The sequence below is a fragment of the Lepus europaeus genome, chromosome 12 (assembly GCF_033115175.1).
Source record: "Lepus europaeus isolate LE1 chromosome 12, mLepTim1.pri, whole genome shotgun sequence".
In the NCBI taxonomy this organism is placed as follows: Eukaryota; Metazoa; Chordata; class Mammalia; order Lagomorpha; family Leporidae; genus Lepus; species Lepus europaeus.
Genome location: NC_084838.1, coordinates 36837711 through 36850428, shown reverse-complemented (window position 1 = coordinate 36850428; position 12718 = coordinate 36837711). Strand labels below are relative to the sequence as shown.

At 60.5% G+C, this 12718-nt stretch overlaps 1 protein-coding gene across 1 annotated transcript in view; it reads right to left on the bottom strand.

Moving 5' to 3' along the window:
• Window positions 1-12718, bottom strand: part of SHB (SH2 domain containing adaptor protein B) — a 123300-nt gene that overhangs the window by 3292 nt on the left and 107290 nt on the right.

The following is a 12718-nucleotide window of genomic DNA, read 5'->3' as shown; positions in this document are numbered from 1 at the left end:
GGGCAAACTGCTCCGCCTTCCACAGTGTAGCCTGGTCACTGGGGAGGAGCCACACAGCCAGGGACTACATTTCCCAGCCTCCCTTGCATCCAGCCAGCCACGTGATGAGTTTCAGCCAATGGCACGTGCGCTCTTTCTCTGCCTGCCCCAGATCCTCCCGGGTCAGTGCAGCCTCTAAGGGGAGGTCACCAGGTCACTGATGCACAGATGCAGCTCCCTCCCTTGTGGAGCACCCAGGAGAGCGGGCTGACCGGAGACAGACTCCCCTAACCTGCTCACTTCCACTGTGGCCTGTGACCTGGCCCGCCCCCGCCTTGCTTTCACTGGAGGCTGAACCGGTCAATAGAGCTGCTGGATCCTGAGCCTTCGGCCTCGACGCTGCACTAAATGAACCTGTTTGTGAAGCCTCCAGCCTCAGGGATTCCGTCAGAGCCGCAGAACGCAGAGCGACGTTCGCCGCCCCTTCCCTCTGCCCGGCGCCTCCAGGCCCCTTCGGGCAGTGCTGCTTCCCGTCGGGCTGCTCCAGGACACCCGCACGGCCACCTGCTCTTGACTTTCTGAAGTGTAATTACCTCGTAATCCTCCCAGTTCCCCGGAGAGAGCCATGGAGTCGCAAGGCCCAGTCACTGCCCCCGAGCTGGCTGGGTCCTCCTGCCCACCAGTGTGGGCACAGCCCCAGCAGAGCACTCCCACCTCGCAGCTCCATCCACCTGCCTTCCCCTCCCCCACTCAGCCAATCCTGGCCTTCCGGGACCTGACTGTGCCACGGCCGCCACACCTGTGGCTGCTGTGGCACTGTGGGAGCACGCTTGGGTTCCCTGAGAGTTTGCTAGAGAGCTGGGGCTGCCCCTCACCTCCTGCCTCCAGCTCTGGGTCTGGCCCAGGAGGCCACAGAAGGTTTGCAGGCTGCTGCCCTCCAACTCCTGTCACTTCTGTTACCCCCACCCTCACACCGAGGGACCCAAATGTGCGTCTCTTCCAGCCGGCGCAGGCCTCAAGTGTCTGCTCTATTAACACCTTAATGTGGGCCCCAGGACCACTTTGAGATGGGCAGAACAAATGCCTAATGAAGTGCCGGCACCGAGCAACGCATCTGCCCATAATAATGTATTTAGAGATGTCACCCCTGGCTTAAAGGAAATCGTTCGGAGAGCAATTACGGCTTCAAGAGAGAATAATTCCTGTAAAGAATTGAAATTGAAATCAAGATTTTTTAAGGCTGGCGATGTTGTAATTACAGAGCCTCTGGCAAGCTCTGCTCCCCAGTGAAGGGTCAGCGCACTGGAGGATTGCCTCGCCTCGCCTCGCCTCGCCTCGTCTGAGAAGCGCCAGGCGCACCGGCTCGGGCCGATGCAAGGGAAGCCGTGCACGTGTTAAATGAGGAACACAAAACCCCACGGGAGCGAGCACTCATCCGCCTGCCACGTGGAGGGACCACCAATCTGCGCCAGCCTGCAAGGGGCTGTGACTGCTCCATGCCGTGTTGAGACGGCGTGGCCACAAATACAGTGGGGAGAGTTGAAAAGCCCTGTGCTGTGGCATGGCGGGTAAAGCTGCCATCCCATAGGGTGCTGCTTCCAGTTCCACTTCTAATCCAGCCCCTTGCTAATGTGCGGTGGGAGATGGCCCAAGTATTTGGGCCCTGCACCCTACATGGGAGACCAGGATGGAGTTTGTGGCTCCTGCTTTGCCCTGCCCAGCCCTAGTTGTAGCAGCCATCTGGGGAGTAAACTAGCGGATGGAAGAAATCTAACTCTGCCTTTCCAATCAATCAATCTTAAAAAGCAAAGCAAAGCAAAGCAAAGCAAAACTCTGTGCTCCTAGAGGCTGTGCCTGGAGGAGGGGTGTGGGCAGGTGCAGGCCAGGGCGCAGGGCTGCAGGTGTGAGGGACACTAGGCAGGCAGTAGTGGGTGGGGCTGGGACTGATGCCACAGCTCTGCAGGTGACGGCTCAAGTATTTGTGTCCCTGCCATCCTCGTGGGAGACCTGGATGGAATTTTGAGCTCCTGGCTCATGCTCTTGCAGGCATCTGGGGAAATGGGCCGGTGGATGGAAGACCTGTCTTTCAAGTAATAATAATAATTAAAAACCCTTCTGCGTCGTCTGTCTGAACTGCTGACAGACAGGGAGGCGGGGCAGCTGTCAGGCTAAGGGCCCACACGCCTCCTCAATGCCTCGAGTCCCCCCGCGTGCTGTCATAAGCAGCACGTGCTGGGGTGCAGCAGGTTAAGCTTCCGCCTGAGATGCTGGAATCCCACATGGTTCTAGATCTGGCTGCTCCATTTCCAATCCAGCTCATTGCTAATGTGTCTGGGAAAGCAGCAGAGGATGGCCCAAGTCCTTGGGTCCCTGCACCCACGTGGGAGACCTGGAAGAAGCTCTGGTCTCCTGGTTTCAGCTTAGCGCAGCCCTGGCCATTAGGGCTATTTGAGGAGTGAACCAGCAGATGGAAGATTCTCTCTCTGCCCCTCGCTTGCATCTCTTCCTTTCAGATAAATAATAAATTATTTTTGAAAGGTTTTATTTATTTATTTGAAGGGCAGAGTTATAGAGAGGCAGAGGCAGAGAGAGAGATAGGTCTTCTATCTGCTGGGTCATTTCCCAAATGGCCACAAAGGCTGGAGCTGAGCCGATCCAAAGCCAGGAGCCAGGAGCTTCTTCCAGGTCTCCCATGCAGGTGCAGGGGCCCAAGGACTTGGGCCATCTTCTGCTTCCCCAGGCTACAGCAGAGAGCTGGACTGGAAATGGAACAGCCGGTATTTGAACTGGTGCCCACGTGGAATGCTCGCACTGCAGGCTGCGGCTTTACTGGCTATGCCACAGCACCAGCCCCAATATATATATATATAAATAAATATATATAAATATATATAAATATGTATATAAAAATATATAAATATATAATATATATAAATATATATATAATATATATAAATAAATATATATATATAAAAAGGAAGAAATAAGGATTTCTGGGGGTAAAGAGAAGCTAAGGAGTGTGCACAACAGGGCCAGGGCTGCTCTCAACAGAACAGCTTTGGGGCTGGAAGCAGGCTGGGGATCATCTCCTTCCACGTCCTTGAGTGCCCTGGGGGAGCCAGAGGCCAGAGAACGCACCACCCAGTGCCACTCACACAGCAAGGGGCAGGGAGGGGGCTGCAGGTGCAGCCAGAATCCGGGTGCTGTGTTCAGGGCCAAGGGCCTGGGCCCAGGGCTGCGCCTGCTCCCAGCCTCTTTAAGGCTGTGTGAGGCAGCACCAGTCCCCTGGGGAGCTCCTGTGTCAGCCCCATGTCTCCTTTGATAGGACATCCTGAGAGCAAAGTCACCAGGAGGGGCGTCTCCCTGGCGGTGACCTGACAAGTCTCATTATCATCACAAAAAGCTCCTCCCCCTCACCAGGATTATCAGACAGACCCCACCTCGCCTCATAATCACGGCTTTAATAAAACATCACTCAGCCCGCAGCTGCCGCCCCCGAGCAGGGCACACGGCCTCACCTCTCCCTTTTAGACCTAATTGCTCGATGCATATTTCATGAAGAATCGTGGTAATAGTTATGTTAAATCGCTTCTTTTCATGATGAAATGACTTAAAAAAAATACTTGCATATAATATTTATGCGGGCGAAGGAAAGGAATTGTCCTCTGGGAATAGCACGGAGGACCCAGTTATAGGAAGCTGCACGCACAAGGCTCTCTGCTCCACGTGAGCCTGAAAGGGGACCCGGACTGCTCTCTCTCATGGCCCTGACCCCACCCATGGCTCCTCATTGCCGGTACAGAATGCAGGCCGCCCAGCACTCTGTGGGCCCCCACCAGGCAGGGACCATGCCAGGAAGTAGGCTCTTATCACTATGTCAAGAGATCCTCCTGTTGGGGACTCTGGCACACAGCCCCATCTCCCTCCCTTTCTCCACCCAGAGCCAGGAAAACAAGATCCCAAACACTGTCCCTTCTAGGCTGTGGGTTCCTGTGGGTGGGCTGGTGCCTGCTCCACCCCGGCCCCCGGTGTGGCTCTGCCAAGGTAGACGCGGCGTCCCCGAGGTCAGACACACAGAGGCTGCTTTCTGTGGGCAGCATGGGCCCCAGGAAGAGACCACGAGGACGAGTAGAGGGGGCTCAGCATAGGTGGGACCATGGGGGCCTCCAGAATGCCTCCCCACCGGCTGGGTACCACGGCACATGGCTCTCAGATAAGGGAGGCTGCGGGGAGGCGCGGGGCAGGCACCACTTTCCCCGGGGGCCCCCGAGCTGGCCAGTGCCCTCTGCCCAGGCCTAACAAACGTGAGACAAGGCCCTTCCCAAACCTAGGTCCTCCTGAAGTGAAGAGGGGGCGAACCTCGCCTGCAGAGACAGGACCCCAGGGCTCTAGGGGAAGTGCAAGATCCTAAAGGACACAGACAGCCAGACCTGGGCCTGGACCACGGGTCTGCAGATGCCACCCTGCCTGTGCCGGAGCTGTGACCGCCCAGCCGCACTTTTAAAGCAAATATTTAAATGGTTCATGTCTCTGGTTCAGCTGCTCAAAGCCCAGGCAGATCCTGCTGCCCAGAGCCAGCTGCCTCTGATGTGGCTGGGCCGGCGGCAGGTGAGATACCATTGTGCAGATGAAAAAATCGAAGCCCAGGGGGAGAAGCACAGCCCCAGGCCTTGAGCTCTCCAACTGTGTGGAGGTGGTGGGGGGTGGGAGCCCGGGGGGTGCGGAACAGCCTGCCGAGGCCAGTGCCCCGTACCCTGCCCACCACCTTCCAAAGTCACCTCAGTGAGGAGCCTGGCACTGAGCGCGTGGTCCACAGGCCACGGCTGCGGGCCAGACAGCCTGATTTACAACTGAGTTACCAGACCTGCGGCGTCAGTAGCCCCCAGCCCTCCTGAGGTGCCTGCAGGGGCTTTGCCTGAGCTCCGGACTGGGGGCTCAGGGCGAGGCCTTCCAAAAACCCCGACAAGAAGCCTTCTGCGGGCAGGTGCTTCCCTGGGAACACGAGGCCAAGGCGCCTTTTTGCAAGGCGGCAGCAGCCCCAACAGGGCTGTCGTGGCGAGGACCCACTGTGGAGGGAGCGAGCCTCCTGTCCCCAGAGGAGGGTAAGCACGAGGGTCAGCTCCCTTGGTCAGTGTTCCCATTGGTCCTCAGACTTGGCCGGATGCTCTGGAAATGGCAGGGAGGGGCAGCCCTGAGGGCAGAGCCATGGGGCGGGGACACAGGGTTTCAGGGCTTTTGATCCTTTTCCTTTTCTTAGCTCTAATTGAGGGCTTTCCTAGGGGAGTGAAGGCCTGTGTGTCTGGGACAGGTGGCGCTGGCACCAGCAATGAGAATGAACCCAAGACCTGGACTGCGGCGGGCATGGGCTCAATTCTCTCTCCCTGGGCCTTGGCGTCCCCATCTGGACAAGGTGGAGGGCGTCTCTTTGGTGCTGAAGTTCTTAAGCCGATGAGGGCCACACCAGGGTGTGTGGGGAGCAGGGGTTGGTAGCTCCCTCGGTGTGGGTACAGCGCTGGCCATGCGGGCTCCCCATGTCCGTACCAACAGCGCGGCCACCACCGCTTGGCCCCAGGGAGCTCCCTTGCTTCTGAGGTCAACCCCCGGCCACCCACGCTCTGCCTAGGACGACGGGTCTCCACGGGCCCCCTCTGCATTTCCCCCTGCCTCTGGGGTTACCTGGCAGGGGCTAGGGGTGTGGGTGCTTCTGGCATCCCGTGAGAGGCCAGGGATGCTGCCCCTCCCCCACATCAGGGACCACCCAGCCCTGGGCACTCACGGTGGCCGGTGAAGAGGAAGTAGCAGCGGAGTCTGCTCTCACAGCCGCTCCACGGAAGTGGGGACACATCACAAAGGTTTAGGCCCTCCTGCTCCTCGTCTAAGGCTCAAAACTGCCTGGGCCACCTCCGCCCACCAATTGGGGGGGCAAGCAGCCTCTGGAGGGGGCTCCAGAGCAGGGTCTGAGGGTTTCTGCAGGCAAAGAGGGCTGGAGAGGGAGACAGGGGGCCCCTGGGCAGGGCACCCCGCCCTGAGCCTGAGCATCTGACTCTCCTGGCCCACCCCTAAGGCTGGCCTGAGGCCTGAGGCGGATGGCGGTGAGCAGGCCCAGCTCGGAGAAGGGACGGCCGGGACACCACAGGAGCCTCACTCCTGGCCAGTGTCTCAGGAAGTGGGGCGTGGAACAGCGCTGGCAGGTTTCAGCTCAGGATGGGTTTTTAATTTTTCGGATCAAGAGCAGGGCCCTTTCTGACAACACCGATTTACATGTAGGACTCAAGGCTTGGGGGGCTCCCTGGGGGCCTGGTCTCCACCTCACTGGGCAGGAGACACCAAAGGTCTCTGCCCGTCTGGCTCCTCACTGTCTGGGCTGAGCCCCGAGTATGTCTGTCTGTCCGTCTAGCCTGCTGTTCATGGTAGCCCAGAAGCCAGACACGGCTAGGCAGGGCTGCCTGTCCGGCCAAGCAGGGAGTCTGGGTGCTGGCCCCAGCTCTGCCACTGGGTGGTGCTGGGCAGGGCTGTTTTCCACGTGGAGGGCCACATCCCCATCCACGCCATCTCTGAAGCACAGGGCTGCCCACGGGAGCCACGTGCGTACAGGGCAGCAGTGAGGAGCAGAGGCTTCTCCGCGGAAACACACAGTCACAGACGGTCTCTGGCATTTATTGAGTGCTGACTGTGTGCACTGCACTGCATCGACAGGGAGAGCAGACACCACCTGGGGGCTTGGAGACCTTTTGCTGCCTTGTCCCCATTCTGCAGGCGACACTGGAGCCTGGGGCGGGGGCAGAGGTTTGCTGCCATCCAGCAGGGAGTGGAGGTCAGAATGCCCTCACTCCCTGCCCCGTGCCATCCGCCGCGGGCACCACCAGCAGTCCCTGTCGGCTGCGAGCCTGTAGTGACGGGCAGGACAGGGGACACGGTGACCTCTGCCTTCCCCTGCTCTTCTCACTCTCAGGACCAGGAGCACCTGCTCCTGGGCTCAGCTCCCATGAGCCCTGGCCCTGACTAACCCTTACCCCAGCGTAGGCACTGGCTCAGCTGCCCACAAAGCTTCGTATCCAACCACAGTCCGGGTCCAGAGGGATCTTTAAAGATTACAAATTCCGGGGCCGGCGCTGTGGCGCAGTGGGTAAAGCCGCCGCCTGCAGCGCTGGCATCCCATATGGGCACCGGTTCGAGTCCCTGCTGCGCCCGCCGCGTGAAGAGGGACAAGCGCCTGGACAGAAGCCTGCCTTCGTTACAGACCCCAGAGCCTGGGGCTGGGAGAGCACGATTCCCTCCCACACAAGTTCTTCCATGAGCCCTGCCGTGCCCTCAGGGAGCCGGAGCCTTGTGAGACCCGCAGGCTCTGCCACTCTGGAACCCACGTCTCCCTCCTGGGTCACAGCCCCAGTGCTCAGCGTCCAGCCTGTGTTGCTTACTCCCAACTCCGGGGAGCTCACTCTCCACGGAAACGACCCCCTCCCTGGGAAGTTCCTCCTTGTGTGGCCTGCGGATGGTCCCCCCCAGGCGGCCTTGGCTGCTGCGGACCCCGCTCTTTCCCTCTTCTTCCAAGTCCCAGAGGACAGCACCTCCTCGACACACCAGAGGCAGCAGGCGTAGACGTCGCTCAGCTCCGGGCCCAGCCCAGAGCAGGCAGGCATCCGAGAACGTGAAGCAGCAAAAGCCTGCTGGCGCCGGCCTCACTTACAAGACTCAGAAACGCGATTGGGGCTGGGGAGTGCTCTCGTCCCCCACTCAGGTGGCGGCGCTACAGCCTCTGCCCGCAGGGTCGAGGACGCCCTCGGAGCCCCAGGCCGTAGGCTGGGCTAATAAAAAGGACCTCCGCCTTCCTTTGCTACTCGGCCGGGCCGCAGTAATTACAGGAGCTCCCAGCACGCTGCGTGCAACTGGACTCAGAGCGCAACTGCCACGAGAGGAGAGGAGTCCGCTCCGGCGTCTTCACACAGTGAACACTCAGGCCAGAAAATGAAGGTTTTTTCCCCTGGCAGGAAGCCCTGAGCTCACAGGGGGGTCACGCCGCTCTCTGCCTTTGCTGCCCTGCGTTGCCAAGGTCGGCTCGCCGTCTGGTCGGAGCTCACCGGCATTGTTCTCCCTGCCTCAGGGCCACCCCGTGGGAGCCTGCTCCCACTGATTTCTAACACCAGGCTCCCAGGCCTGCAGCTGGAGGCGTGCTCACCTGCGCTGGGACACCTGCTGCAGTGTCAGGCGGGAACGCCGGGAGACTGGCTGGCTCCCTGGCAGGTGTGGGTGACAGGGAGCTGCAGAAAACACGCATGCTGGGGGGTGGCCCGGGGGAGCCCTGCGCCTCTCTGAGCCCCGTCCTTGAGGGCCAAGCGGGAGCACCGTGAGGAGCTGGAGGGGGCAGACGAGGACTCCCGGGTTCACACGGCGTGTCCTGGTGGCCTCGGTTATGGTCACCAGGATCCAGGGAGGTAGCACAACTACTACTCCCATGATACAGATGTAGAAACCGAGGCTGCCCGGGGGGTAAGAGGCAGAACTGAGATCTGAACCAAGGATTCTGGCTGCAGGCAGTCCAGCCTCTTGCCACGGGGCTGTATGGTGCACTGACCTCCCCCAGACAACTGGGGGCACAGGGAAGCCACAGAGAAAAGCTCACGACAGAATCGAGGGCAAAGCCCGGTCTCCTAACTCCACAGCCAATGAGTTGCCCACTCTGCTTCACTTACACACAAAACAAAGACCAAAACGGGCCGGGGTGAAGACGCCGCCCCTGACACAGGCACCCGACGCTGGAGCTCCACTTCATCCCCAGCTCCCTGCTAACGCACTGGGAAAGCAGCAGAAGACGGTACAAGAGCTCGGGCCCCCGCGAGCACCCATGTGGGAGATCCGGATGAAGCTCCTGGTTCCGTCTGGCCCAGCTCCGGCTGTTGCGGCCATTTGGGGAGTGAACCAGAGAACGGAAGATCTCAGTCTCTACCTTCCAAATAATTTTTTAAAAAACAAAAAGCCAAGAAATACTTTAAGGGAGATTCGCTGGAGGAAATCTAGAACACACAAGCAAAACGATGACAAAAATCCCGTCCCTCCGTGCTCCCAGGCAGCTGTCATTCAGAACCTGGGACCAGCAAGGTCTTCCTGTATTTTTTTCCACTCAAATGCGTATCTGTCTGTGATGAGCAGTTCCAGGCTGAATTTTATAATTTGCTTACGACCATGGCTCATTTGGGACGCTGTCATTATCTTTCGCAAGCACCCGCTACGTGCCAGGCCCTCTGGGGGTGGGGGGAGCGGAAGCAGCCTCAGCCGCCCAGGGTGCCGGTGAGACTCCCAGTCGTGTCCGCCTCTGGCCCTGAGGGTCATGGTCACAGCTGCAGCTGCCAGAGGGGGATTTAGGGAGCAGGGCTCTGAGTTCGTGCACTCCAGTTTCAAACTGAGTGACAGTATACAGAAGAAAAAACTCAGGCTGGGGGAGAGGGGCCACCGCAGAGGCCGCCAACTGAGCTCCAAACCTGAACATCCTTGACCCCTGCTGTTGCTTCCTCAATAAGTTACACCCCTTGCTTTTTCCTCTCAAAAATCTTATCCATTCTCCAAGGAAGGCCCTCCGCAAATGCTACCTCCTCCAGGAAGCCCTCTAAGATGCCTCAGTCAGACTTGCTTCCTCCCTGGCTCATCCTCTGCCACTCCTGTCGCCATCAGTGCTCTCTGGCTCCTGGTCTCCTGCACATAGAGTGGCCCACGTCTTCCCCTCCTTGCCCAGCTGAAGGCCTGGGGCACAGCAGGAACCCAGCATGGAGAGCTGAGAGTTGGGGGCACTCAGCAGCACATGGGTTTTCAAAGAGGCTGCAATGAGAGCACTGCTAAGAAGCTGGCTTGGCCAAAGCTCAGTGGTTCCGGGCTCCTCTTGGGTGAAGTCATCTCAGAGAGAAAGAAGCAAAAGCCTTGCTGAACGCGGCAAGGGCCGCCTGCTGGGGAGCTGAGCAGAGAACAGCGGGTGTCAGGGGCTAAGCCCCAGGAAGGGAGCAGCCCCCACCCCAGCAGAGGGCAGAGTGTGAGCGAAGGGGGAGAGGGAGAGGAAGGGGGGGGGAGGGCCACACAGTGCTTCCACACCTTCAGCACTGGAACTGCGGGGGCACGGGCGAGCGCTGTGAGCTCTGACATCGACTTTACAAGTCTGCCAAGTCCTGAGTGGGTTTACCTGGAAAGCGGGAGAAGAGGACACGCGCCTTGTGGGGCTCACAGAGCTCGCAGCCCTGGGCTGGTGGCCTCACGTCCTACTCAGAAAGCCCGGCCTGGGGCCACACCGTTCACACACCTGCTTGGGCCTTGGCGAGGCTTCTAAGACCCCACTGGGGAAGAAGCGGGTGTGGTTTCCATACACAGAGGTCACACAAAGCCAGAATAACGGGGGGGGGGGGGGGGGGCGCATCAGGCCAGGCCAAGATCCCAGCCCTTTCTCAATGACCGTGAACATGAAGATAAAGGTCAGGGCGGGGCTGAGCCTGGCGGTGAACGCAGGTTCGGACGTTAACCTCCTCGCTCGAGTACCCGCTTCCAGTCCCGGCTCCAGCTCTTGACTCCAGCTTCCCGCCTTTGCAGGTCCTGCTGATGTGCCACCTGGCCTGCCTTCACTCGCATGCCTGCTCTGCCTCCGGCCCTCACAGCCACCTGGCAGCTCAGAGAGGCAAGACCAGGAACCCAGCGCCCTTCCATCCGCTGAGAGCTGGGCAGGCCGGGAGCTCCTGGGGCAAGCAGGAACCGGGCCGAGCCCCACACACCTGCTTCCTTGAAGGTTTGCCCCTAGGAGGGTGGGTCACTCCCTCCAGGGCTGCGTGAGGAACATGACAGCAGCACACAGGGCCTCTGCGCGGCCTTTGCAGGGACTGCCGGGCAGCCCACACACGGAGTGGCCAATCTCCACGGGGCCAAGGGTTCGGGGCCTCAGCAAGCAACACGGGGTGCCTGGACGGCACAGGAAGTGATGTCTGGGTCCCCACGGTGAACGCAGGGCGAGCAGCCTCTGCTCGGTGGGCCCCCTCCCCACCCCGTCCTGCGTTATTACTTCTTGCTCCTGGCTGTCAGCAGCAGCAAACTAAGATTAATCACGCGGCTGCCCGCTGGGCCCAGACAGGCCTCTGTTTGAAAACTCTCCCCCTCGCTATATAAATCAGCGAGGGGAGAGAGGAAAACTCACCTAGCTGAGACGCACCCGCGGCACCTGCCAGCTCTGCTCGGGCCCCCGACACCCACCCGTCCTGTGCTGGGTGCAGACGGCACAGACGGCACAGAGCCGGGGCTCCGGGCGCCATGCAGCAGTCTGAGGGGCGGGAGGCTGGCTCCTGCAACAGTCCGGGCCCTGTGGGCAGGGAGCGCAGCCTTCCCACCACCTCAGACCGAGGCCAGGCTCTGTGGCCGGATCCTGGGACCCCCAGACTTCAAAGCAGGGGCCCCGATGCAACTGCTGGGCTTAACTTCACAGACGCATGAAGAGGGGAGAAGTCCACGCAAGTCAGAGCACAGCGGGAACAAACAGGCCTCGTCCCGGGGCTCCGTTGCCTCTGGGAAGGCCGAGGAGCAGAGACCACCGGCTCCTGAGCACGTGCTGTGTGCCAGTGCCGTGTGTGGGGCTTCGCTGCCAAGGCCCCCTTCGTACCTGCACGCCCTGATTTCCGGGCAATGCTCAGGGGAGCACAGGACTTGTCTAGCAGCGCACGGCTGCTGAGGTGTGCAGTCAGGATCTGAACCCAGGGCTCTCTACCTGCGGAGCCTGTGGTTCTCCTTCTGCGCCTTGAAGCCGGGGAGGCCTGCTCCCAGGCTGCCCACCCCCGGCCCTCCCAGCAGGCCCCCTGCTGCTTCTTGGGCTGCGCCAGCTCAGGTGGCATTGTTGCAGGCGGCTCGTGGGGGCAGAAGCTGCGATCCACCCTTGATGACACCCACGGGACCCCCCAGCTCACGAATGGTTCTAAAATGCGGCCCCGAGAACATCACCAGCGCACCCTGCTCCAAGCCTCTGAGAACTCGCTGATGAAGTCCCTCTCCCGGGCTCCAGTCAGTGCGTGCTCTGCACCCTTTCCGCTCTCCCCTCAAACACCTCCTCTTCCGGTCCCTTCCCTCCTTCCAGGCCCACAGTGACGCCCACCTTGGGTGGCTCCTGACACATCCTCTGAGTGACGGGGGTCAGTGGCTCCTGCAAAGCCGGAGCTTGCTAAACAAATGACGCTCGCTGGAGGCAGGGAGGGTGGAGGGCGGCTCCCAGGCCATTAGGCATCCAGAAGCATCTCCACAGTGCCAAGCTCTGGGCCTGCTTCCCCTGGCAGGCCTGACATTGTCACAGGCACCAGAGCCGTGGCTGAGCCCCTGCCAGCCTCTCCGGGTGCCCCCTGCCCAGCAGGACCCGCCCGGCCTCCCTGCGCCCTCCCCAGCAGCAGAATCCAGGCTGGATAGTCCTGTGCCCCTCATGTCCGGGTTCCTTGGCAGAGACTTGGTGCAAAGTGCCCCACGAGCCCTCTGGGGGTTCCTGGACTCCTGGTCCTGCCGCCGCACGCCTGCCTTGCCAGAGACAGGAAGCCCGGCGGCCGCTGGATCCCTCCTTGCCAGTCTCTCAAGACCCAAGGCTGCACTGGGTGTGCCTGGGGGCCAGGGCTAGGGGCTGGGGTCAAGGTGTCTGCTGGCAGCCAACAGGGCCCACGGATGCCACACTAGGGGAGGGAGGGAGTGGAAAGTGACATAGGCAGTGAGGCAGGGTCTCTGAAGCCGTCCCCATGGGTGGCGC